This window comes from Tamandua tetradactyla, chromosome 2, assembly GCF_023851605.1.
Source record: "Tamandua tetradactyla isolate mTamTet1 chromosome 2, mTamTet1.pri, whole genome shotgun sequence".
Lineage (NCBI taxonomy): Eukaryota > Metazoa > Chordata > Mammalia > Pilosa > Myrmecophagidae > Tamandua > Tamandua tetradactyla.
This window is the reverse complement of record NC_135328.1, coordinates 123,244,856-123,256,209: the sequence shown is the minus strand read 5'-3', so window position 1 is coordinate 123,256,209 and position 11,354 is coordinate 123,244,856. Positions and strand designations below refer to the sequence as shown.

Sequence of the window (11,354 nt, the reverse complement as noted above, 5' to 3'; positions counted from 1 at the left end):
TGTGTTACATGCAGTCATTTATTTAGACCGACGCTGTCCATTGCGGCAACCACTGGCCATACGTGGCTAATAAGAACTTGAAACGTGACCGGCGCAAACTGAGGTTTGACAGGATTCAAGGAATCCCTCATTCCTTACAGGCTTTGAGCCCTGGGAAATTTGATATCTCCTTGGGGGTTTTTTGACTGCTATCAGTCATTCACACCCTAGTACAAATGAGCACCAGGGTTTTTATTTGTTTGTTTTGTGGAAAGCAGATTTTGATATGAAGACTTTGTGTTGGCGGGAGGCAGAAAGGGGTCAGGACTGTCAGATTGCAGAAACGCTCAGTACCCAGGTGGGTGATGGTGGTGCTGAGTGAGGAGATGGTGAAACTGACCCACAGAGGTTGCCATGGCAGTTGTGTGTCTTTGTTCCTTTTGTACATCTCATGGTACTGTCACAGTCGACTGCATGTGTAGGGGAGCTTGCAATAGATGTATGAGCTTGGTGACCAAAAACAAGATTTTTAACAGTGGATTCAGCTCTACAGGACAATTTTTCAGCCCTGCAGAATTTCACTGGATGATTTCTTTGTTTGGTGAGGCATTTTACTGATAGCTGTTTCTCGAGAGCTATTTTCATAGCATATTGTGAAACCACGACTCTTTTTACGAGTAAGGAACCCCAAGATGAGAGAGGAGTGATTACATAAAAACCATTCGCCCTTGACTAAAATATGTGAATTGTGTTGTTAAACCAGACAGAGAATGCGCCATCAGTTTCTTACGAGGGAGATGAGCTCTAATAGATTGTCTCCCATTCAGATTTTCGGGGAAGCACCAATTTCGGAGAGATGGGTCATTTCCAAAACGGTCTCCTCCTGACATGGCAATGCTTCATTGACACTGTTTTTTTTTGCTTGGCATCACTGAGGGGTCTTCAATTTCCTGATTTTAAGGGACTGGGCCCCTTTCATTCTAACAACAATACAACTAGAATTTTCAAATCATTCCCCAAAAAGAATCCAATTGAGAAAAAATAAGAATGATTTCCCACAACAAGAGATGAATCTGTGTGGAAAAGCTAAGAACCCTGCAGCTTACCATGAGGGATCTCAGTCTTGGGAAATAACAGCCTCAGAGAGGATTCTTATCCTCAGACACAGTCTCTCTTTAAAATTGTTCTCAAAGAATGAAAAAAAAAACTACCTCAAACTTTTTTCCTTTTTTCTAAAGGATCTGAAAGCATCTTAGAAGAGAGCTTAATCTGGGGTAGACCTAGCGAACTCAGCTCACCCACTTCATAAAGAAACCTTGAAGGAAATTTTCCTTGTTAAAATTCCTCTTGTTAAAAAGCTGTGAAGTCATAAAATGTTATTGAACAATAGCTTTTCACACAAAAGGGCTCTTCGGTCAATAGTCTCCCTCTAAGCTGTTGCAAACCACCCCAGCTTCAATGCCTTCCCCCCAGAAACAATCAGCGCAGGAAGGAAGCTGAGGGTTTCCTTCTGTCTGTCAGTCACTCTCCAGCTTTCTCCACATTTGATCTCAAGACTACTTTCTCCCCCTTTGTGCTTTCATTTCCCTGTTCATGAGGAAAGCTACAGAAAAAAAAGTGATTTTTAAAGACTTTTAGTTAAGACATCTCTTTAGAGCCAGTGTTGTAATTTGAATTTTGTCTAAGTTTTGTCTGGCCAGACCGTTTACTTGAGGATATTGTCTGAGATCTATAACCAGAAAAATATATATGGAAGTGATGTGCAATCTAGTCCAACTTTCTTTCATTTCAGTTATTTATTTTCAGAACCTTGCTATGACTTCCTGGAATGAAATGAAAGATTTTCAATAATTAGGACTTGAAAGGAATGTGTTCTTGTTGGTGGGAAGTATCTCGTGCCTTTGGTTTGTGTCATCCTTCCCTCCTCCCTTTGGGGACTCACGGCCCTCAGCAGGGTGAAAACATATCTGTTGGGATCTTTTGACAACTGCAGGTAGAAGTGGCCCACGCTGACCTTGGGGATCAAAGGTGAAAAAGAGTCAGCCCTTATCTGAAAACAGCTTCAGTGTTGTACGGAGTTGCTAGCACCCTGTGTAATAAATGCTCTCTGTGAGGTGCACATTTCTCTAGAAACATATAGTATACTCTTGCTAATCTCCACCTGCCAGTTTCTGCATCCCAGCCTAAAGGCTCATCCCCCACCAACCCTGTCTCCAACCACAGAAAACCATTGTCTTAGTTTGCCACGCTGCTATGACGACGAGTACTTCACAATGGTTTGGCATACATGAGACCTTCTTGGCTCAGTTTTGGAGGTTAGAAGTGAGAAATGAAGGTGTTGGCAAGGCAATGCTTTCTCTCCAAAGTCTGTAGTGTTTTGGTGCTGCCTTGCTGTAATCCTTGGGGTTCCTTGGCTTGAGTCTCTGCCTCCTGCCACATGGCACTCTCTCTTTCCTTGGGTATGCGCTTCCAGTTTCCGCTGACTTCCGGCTTCTCATGTCACTTTCCATGACTGCTGGCTTCTGGTTTCTTCTTTTTATAAGGCCTCCAGGAATATGGACTAAACACCCTGATTAAGTTGGGCCAAACTTAAGTAAAAATGACATTGAAGATTAAGAACATGGGGACGTGACTCCCAGGGGTGTAACTCTCCCTGGTAATGTGCGACATGCCTCCTGGGATTTGCCAGTACCTGGCATCCTGGGATTGAGAAAACCTTCTTGACCAAAAGGAGAAGAAGGAAATGAGACAAAATAAAGTTTCAGTGGCTGAGAGATTTCAAACAGAGTCAAGAGTTTATTCTGGAAGTTATTCTTATGCATTATATAGATATCCCTTTGCAGTTTATGGTGTATTGGAGTAACTGGAGGGAAGTACTTGAAACTGTTGAGCTGTGTTCTAGGAGCCTTGATTCTTGAAGACGATTGTATAATGCTGCTTTTACAATGTGCCTGTGTGATTGTGAAAACCTTGTGTCTGATGCACCTTTTTGCCAGGCTATGGACAGATGAGTAAAAAAAAAATATGGATAAAAATAAATAAATAATAGCGGGGATCAGGAGTAAAATCAATTGAGTAGGTTGAAATACGAGTGGTCATTGAGAGGGAGGGGTGAGGGGCATGGGGTGTGTGAGTTTTTCTTTTTTCTTTCTATTTCTTTTTCTGGAGTGATGCAAATGTTCTAAAAATGATCTTGGTGATGAACACACAACTATGGAATGATAGTGTGAGCCCTCCTTGGTACACCATGCATGGACTGTTTGTGTGTGAAGATTTGTCAATAAAAACGTTTTAAAAAAAGATTAAGAACATTTGTTTGTTAAGGTCCATCATCCAATCGACCACAACCACGTGGTAGAAAGAAATGCTGAGGAGCGAATGCACCTTGTTTGCAGCCCTCAACCAATGACTCAAGAGAGTGGGGTATGTGAATACCCCAGTTCCCTCATCCTCTGGTGGATGATTCTCAGATACGTGCTGCTCTGGCTTAGTGTTGCCCCATAGGATTAAGCTTCAGTTACTCCTGGTGATAGCTGGCCTGGTGGAACCCCTATCTCGGCTGTCTTTCCTTCCCTGTATCCCTTCTGCACTCCCCTACCAGTGTCCCCTGTACCTTCTAAATAAATTAGCTCCACCCGAATCTTTGTCTCCTGACCTGCTTCGGAGAGAATGAAGAAGCTACATGGATATACCTTGGGCCAAGTCACAAAAGTGAGTGATATTTGGTATCAATGAAGGAGGAAGTAGACGTGTATATTGAGTGCAAATCTTGCTGTTTAGGTGTTTTAACTTGTAGAAGTAAACTTCCTCTAAAGTTCTTGGGATGCTTTTTATTCTGCTAGGATTTCCCATGTGCCCTTAGGAGATCCCTGACTCTCAGAATGCCGGAAAGTCTGTGGGTGGGCTGGAAATTCTGAGGATAAAATTTACTGGGCAATGTCAGCCCTGGGAAGGATATTTGAAAAAAAGCATCATTATCTACAGAATTATCTTTGGAGTAAAAAAACATAGGACTATCTTATCCTTGTTTTAATAGCTCTTCTTGTCTCCTTTTGGTCTCCCACCTCCCCCCTGTCTCCAGCAACTACAGGTCCTGAATTTTGGGGGATGATCCCAGTAGCCAATGTTTGATCCTCTTCCCCCTATAAACCACTGAGATGTCCAGAAGCCTAAATATATGAGTGTTTAAACCCCACAACCCATACTACTTTTTGTATCTGAAAGCCACCCCAGAGATCTTTGTTGAAGCCTGCACCCCAGTTTGGGATTTGGAAAGCACGGCTGCCATACCCCTGGGCCCTGCGTTTCAGAGGTCAGTGATTCTGGACGGCGGTGATGGGGAAGAGGTGACGGGCTTACCTGGTGCAAGTTAGGGCCTGAGGCTCAGCTGCTGTCCATCCTTATGCTTCCCTTCTACCAACCACCAAAAACTATAGCTTCGATTTGCCTTTTCTACCCATTCCTTGTTATGGGTTGAACTGTGTTGAAAAGATAGGTTGAAATACTAGCCCCCAGTGCCTCAGAATGTGACTTTATTTGGAAATAGGCTCTTGGTAGATGGACTTGGATAAGATGAGGCCACACTAGAGTGGGGTGAGCCCTAATCCAATGGTGTCCTTATAAGAAGAGAAGAGACACAGAGACATACAAGGGAAGAAGGCCATGGGACAACAGAAGCAGCTGCTGCAAGCCAAGGAGTGCCAAGGATGGCTGGCCAACCACCAGAAGCTAGGAAGAGGCAAGGGAGGAGTCTCCCCTGCAGGATTCCAAGGACGGTGCCCTTACGACACCTTGATTTTGGACTTCTAGCCTCCCAAACTAGAAGACAACAAATTTCTGTTGTTTTAAGTCACTATGTTTATGGTATTTTATTACAGCAGTTCTAGCAAACTAAGTCACGTCTCATAGTGCTCCCAAGTTTATGGTCTTACATTCCCAGAAAGGATTTTTAATCATCTCTTTATCCTGATTGTACCCGCATACCGTGGTGTGCGTATATCTGTCTGGGTGTGTATCTGCGTGTCTGTGTATGTGTCTCTGAGTGTTTGTGTCTCTGTGTGTCTCTGTGTATGTTTCTGTATTTAGGTGTGCCTGTGTTTCTGTGCCTCTGTGTGTGTGCCTGCGTTTGTGTGTTATCTGCATGTGCATCTGTGTACACACACATTGGCTCATCCATGTCTTTAAAGTACAGTGCCACCTTATGGAGGCCGGTGCTTTGGGTGGAGAGTCAGCAAACTGGATTCTATCTGGTTCCTCCTTTGCCACCAGCTTACTTTGTATGAGTCACTTTATTGGTTCCATTTTCCTCATCAATGAAATTCAGAAGCTGGTCAAAATGATTTCTCCGGTTCACTCCAGTTTGAAAGGCTTAAAAAGGGGCTATTTATAAAGATGTGGGCACATGGTAGAGGAACCACAAGGGATGGTACAGTAGCTGAGCCTAGTAACAGAGACCTGGAATGGATAACGGAAGATCAGGTACAAGGAACCAGAGAGCGTGCAAAGAAGGGACCTTCTTCACAGGAGCCTGCTGTTGGAGGGCACAGACAGCCTGAGGTGACTTCAGAGGGGGAACGGAGGAGAGGTACATAAAGACCATATCTCACTCTCCTCCCTCCCTCTAGTTCCTGCTGTCCAAATCCAAGAGGAACACTAAGGGTGAGAAAATCTGACAGAGTCACGGGCCAGCCTCCAGAGCACAGAAGGGGGTGCTGGGGGGAAGGATGGAGAGTAGATCCAGGGAGGTAAATGGAAAGCATCTTGCCCAGCTGGCCTGCCCTTGTTTGGGGTAAATCCACAATGAGCTCAAGATGGCATTAGCTTCTCCAGCAACTTCAACTTCCATTTTCTTCTATTGATCTGACTTCAGCCAATATAGGATTAAATACATGCTCAACATACTGCACGTCGGTATGTCCCTGTCTTAGAGTGCTCCTATGAATAGTCCAGTGATTGTCATCTTTGGTTTCCTCTCCTTGGCACCACAGCTAATCAGGTTTTGGAATGTATTAATTTTATCTCAGCGATGTTTCTTGCATCTTGTCTCTTATTTTCATCCCCATATTGAGTCCCCTAAGTCAGACTCCTATGGCCTCTTCCTTTTCCCATGGCAAAGTGGTTCCTGATTAACCTTCTCGATTCTGCTGCCAGAATCCAATGCTAAAATCACAATCATTTCTAACCATTCTCCCGTTTAGAAGTCCTCCCTGTGCTCTCTTCTCTCAAGGTTCGAGTCTGAACTCCTGCGCAAGGCCGGCACAACCCATGGTCTGCCTGAAGCTCACCTTTCCAGTCTCATCTTTTATAACTCCTTTCGCGGCCCTGTGCTTCTGCAAACCAGACCGTGATGGACATTCTCCTGTCTCTGTGCGGATAATCCCCATTTATAGAGCCCCTACTGTGTGCCAAGGGCTGCACAGTATTTCACCTACATTATCCTCACAGATTCCCAGTCAACACAATGTCCTTGTGTTACCCAACTATAACAATCATAACGCAAAAGTTCATAGTCAACTCAAAAGTCAAAAGGTGGAGTCTCCAGGCTTTTGATGCAAAGCCAGTGTGGAGAGCAGGAGTGAAATCCAAAGAGTCAATGAGGGGATTAGGATGCAGAAACCATCAGAAGGGTAAGGGCTTAAAGCTCTCCTGGGAGATGAGGTCTTAGGTCCAGGTAAAGTAGGGAACAGGAAGGGAACTCCTGTGCAAAGCTAGTTGTCTCTAGGGATTGCCTGTCTACCCATGGAGAAGAACTCTACTCCCTGGCCCAGGGCTGCAGTGAAAAAAGGGAACCCCATTCAGGGCTGGGGTGGGCAAAGAGCCTCCCACAAAAACATTAAGCCCCAGACTGCCTGCATGCAGTTGGGGGTCTACATTACTCAAGCACTGTGGGAATTGTGAGCCAATAATTAGTATAAAAAGTAAGGTATATTTCTTTATTGTAGTATTGTTTCTAGGCCAGATAAGCCCCGAAACCCAGAGGTGACCAGTTTTCCAAGAACATCATCAGTTGCATCACCCCTACCCCATAATATCAACACTTTTTTCAACATGATGTTGGAACAGTGTTCTAGTTTGCTAGCTGCCAGAATGCAGTATGCCAGAAATGAAATGGCTTTTTAAAAGGGGGACTCTATTAAGTTGCAAGCTTACAGTTCTAAGGTCATGAAAATGTCTCAATTAAAGCAAGTCTATAAAAATGTCCAAGTTAAGGCAACAACAAGAGGTTACCTTCATTCTGGAAAGGCCGATGATGTTCAGGGTTTCTCTGTCACCTGGAAAGGCACATGGTGAACATGGTGACGTCTGCTAGCTTTCTCTCCAGGCTTCTTATTTCATGAAGCTCCCTTGGAGCATTCTCCTTCTTCATCTCCAAAGGTCTCTCACTGTGTGGGCTCTCGTAGTTCTCATGACCCTGAAAGGAACTCTCTCCAAACTGCTTCCTCTTTTAAAGGATTCCAGTAAACTAATTAAGACCCACCTGGAATGAGTAGAGTCACATCTCCCTCTAATCAAAAGTTAATGCCCACAGTTGGCCGTGTCACATCTCCATGGAGATAATCTAATCAAAAGATACCAACCTAACATTATTGAATAGGGATTAAAAAGAAAGTCGCTCCCACAAGATTGGATCAGGATTAAAACATGGCTTTTCTGGGGGGACAGAATCCTTTCAAACCAGCACAAATGGTCATTGCCCAAATTTCCCTAAAGATTAGGAGAAGGATCAAAGGAGAAGAAGGAGTTGCAATAGAAAAGATAGGATTTAGCAAATGAGTATGACTGCTGAATCATTATATTGATATTTCTCTTTAGTCTCCAGTGTCTTAGAGCAGCTAGAAGGAAACACCTGAAATTGTGGTAACTGTAACCCATAACATATTTTGAAATTTGTTTTATAACCACTTGCTAAAATGTACTTTGAAATTTCTCACTTTTTTGTATTTATTTCACACTAAAAAAATGTTAAAAAAAAAAAAAAGTAGGGTAAACTTGCATAGCTGCACCATGTTGTAAAAGAGGCAATCATCCTCCTACTGAATAACTCTTGAAGATGATTCCCCATTAAAAAAACTTCCAAATGCAGTAGAAATAAACATTCTGTGAGATAGGGCATGAAATCTCTAAAATTGCATTTTAGAGATTTCATGCCCTAAGAACACAGACAACAGGCCACTTAAGCATCCTGTTTAATCGGTTTAAAGAGACCAAGAGAAGCAACAACCCCATATAAGGCAATACTATTTTATTGATATTATTGAAAACAGGAATATTTGAAAAAAGAACCAAATAAAAATTCTAGAAATAAAAATTCAAATGCAACTATTGACATCAGAAATTTGGGCTAAGGATGAAGCAGAAGACTCCTCACTATTATGAACTGATGAATTGGGAGACAGGCTGGGAAAATCATTTAAGCCTCTGAATAGCACTGTGAGTTAAGCATTATTTCTTCTTGTTAACATGAAAAAGAAATTGAAGTGTGGAGACTTAAGAAACTTCCTCAGGAGAGCCAACAGTGGTGTGGGCAAGATGGCTTTCAGTGGCTTGTGAGAGATGATTGTGTGCATCTCTTTCCAATTCCTCTGTCAGGGATGCTATCTTGGAAGTCTGAAATCGGCCATGGCGAGCACCTTTACGCCACAGAAACTGGCAAACGCCACAATCAGGACTCGCCCACCGCACCCCTTGGAGAGTCTGTTGTTAAACATCTTCTAGCATGCTACTGGTCTGACCCACACTGGTGTTTCAAATAAGGAGTCAACACAGACCCCCACAGCAGACACAAAAACTTAAGGTAAGTCAAATGGTGAACTGCATTTCCTTTCTAAAGCTAGCAGAGCTCAAGCCAGCAGACTGTTATTATATAGGGACATGGACCCAGTGTTACTATCTTCTGATTTTTTTTCAAGAGAAGGCACAACATCCAGAATTTTAAGTGAAATCTCAATTTTATCATGCTGGCGACTCATTCAATTTCTTGGAAAGATGTTGCTCAGAAGAAACAAAACACAGCTGTTGACTAAATTTGGCCATTGGTTGACAGTTTGTGATTCCTTGTTTTAAGCAATTAATTCCGTTGCTTCCTGTCATTGCTCTTTACCCTAAATGTCCTCCCAGCTCTCAAGGTCCAGTTTAACAGACAGCTTGGGCGTGCAGCATCCCTGAGGTTCCCATCTACAAGCGATGTTCTGAACTGTGTCTGTATGCCCCTCAAGAAACATTTACCTGTTAGATATTACTTGGGCACACACCTTTTCATCTCTGTTAGCTTGGAAGCTCCCTAAAGATGGACAGCTATGACTTGGCCTTCTTTCTATCTCTAGCCATGTTCAGCCTAGTCCCCTGGATGGAATATGCGTTCCGAAAAATATTAGGTAAATTTTTAAAGCGGAAACTCAGTAGATGCAAATTTGAATTCAGTTTTATACTTGCTTTGAGAGGTTGCATTTCGTACTTAGCCAGAAGGACTAAGAGTTTAGATAGAGAAATTTCAATGTCCTGTTGACATCTTTGGGAACATTTCTCATCACTGTAGGTAGATGGGATATGTTCTGGGGAGACCCTTTATTTTCCTGTGTGCGTGGATGCACATGGTTGGGAGTTTCTCAGTTAAGCTCTATAATCTGAAGAGGGAGCTTCCTGTATTCCTGGAGGTGAGTAGAATATCAAATCTTTTCCTATCTAGTTAAGCCTTTTCTTTCCTTAAAGGGAAACTCCTTATTAAAACCAAAGTATAATGCTAACTAATATTGGTATTCAAAAGACTGCTTAAATGCCTTTTACTTTTTTTTATTTATTAATTAAAAAAATTAACAACAAACAAAACATTAAGATAACCTTTTACTTTTAAAATATAATATATTTTAAAGCAAGATTTAAAGGGATACAAGCACTTTGGTGCAATCTTAAATTAAAATTGGACACTTACTGCTCTTTTTTAATTTTCCTATATTATTTTAAATAAAGAATCTTTCACTGACTTTGAAGACTATCGGTTTGTAAAGCGTGCAGCTCTTTGGCTCTTGAAGTTCCCTTGTGATATTTTAATGTCCCTGGGTATTCTTTCTCTAATTTCTGTTAATTCTATAAAAGAATTGATTAGTTATTTCTAAATTCCAAAAATTACAAGGGTTCCTTTTCTTTCATGGAAAAGATACACCTGTCTCCTTAGATAATCTTATTTCTAAACAGGTGTAAAAGTTGCTCCCTCTAGCAACCTCTCTTGTCTTGAGCTTTCCCTCTCTGACATTTAGAGATGGAAATGTTTCTATTTTGCCTCATGGTCTTCACCAGGACAAGATTAGGGCTCTCTGTTCTCAGCTGGTTTCTGTTTTCTGTTAAAGAGTTTAGAATTAGAAAAATCCCAACCTTATCAGTTTTCTATGTTAAAAACAGATCTAAACCAAACAGTTAAAGGATATTAAATACAGACACAAAAGGTTTTCTTCTCATGTTAACCATTAATTTGATTATTTGCACACTTGGCAACAAGGTGATAAAAAATGAAAGTCTTTGATAATCTATCTGAGCTCTTGACTGGTTTTGAGTTGGCGTACCTTCAGAGAGAAAACTAAACATTTGTTGCTTGTACCTAGCCAAGGAACTGTTTACAGCACTTCGTTTTCAGGAGGCCAAAGGAAAAGAGAAACAAAAGGTGCTCGGAATTCGCACATGTTGCTTCTACTTGTGCTCTGTCTCGGGTGAGTTTGTCTTCTCAGGCTTTACACCTCCTGTCGGTATTTGACGGTGGAGGAAGTCACGTGGTTGTAAGGAAGTGACGAGAAGTAAAATTACCTAGATTCTTGGGGGAAAGGGAAGCTGCATGTGCTTGATGCACAATAAGTGAACACTTCTCCTATATCTTAGGTTGAGCCATAAAAATTGGCAATACTGAACTGCTTTTGATCTACTGAAATGGTAATTTTGTAAGACTCAATCTAACATAATTTTCTTTCTATTCCTCCTTCCACTCCTCTTATCCTCCTGAGCCTTTGTAAATATTTCTCCTTGGCCTGGTGTTGGGATCAATTCTTTCACTTACTATCAAACCTGCACTTACTTTTCTTTCCTTATCATGAATGGCTTTCAAGCTCTTTTTAGCATTTCCAATACCTGCTCCTTGAAAGGCACTACCTGATTCTTAGGTTCAAAGGAGACGCTCAAACATAGCTATCAATGACAAAAAACTCCTTTATTTGGCCCTTGTTGGTGCCCTTTAATGCTCATAAGGGCTTGGAAAAATCAATAGTTTTGTACCATTCTTTCCTTTCTGGAAGTGGTCAAGTCCAATCGGGGTCAGTGTGCTTAATATTGACATGTTTCGTGAGATAATCTAGCTCTTCTCCTGCCTGAGCAGGTTGAGATATGCTCCTTTA

General features: G+C 42.0%; 1 long non-coding RNA gene across 1 annotated transcript; it reads left to right on the top strand.

The window, feature by feature from the left end:
* The first annotated feature begins 465 nt into the window (after window positions 1–465).
* LOC143661929 (uncharacterized) lies at window positions 466–9,578 on the top strand. Its single transcript, XR_013165005.1, has 3 exons — window positions 466–580; window positions 8,569–8,773; window positions 9,515–9,578. It is a non-coding gene; the product is annotated as an uncharacterized LOC143661929 (long non-coding RNA).
* Window positions 9,579–11,354: the final 1,776 nt, after the last annotated feature.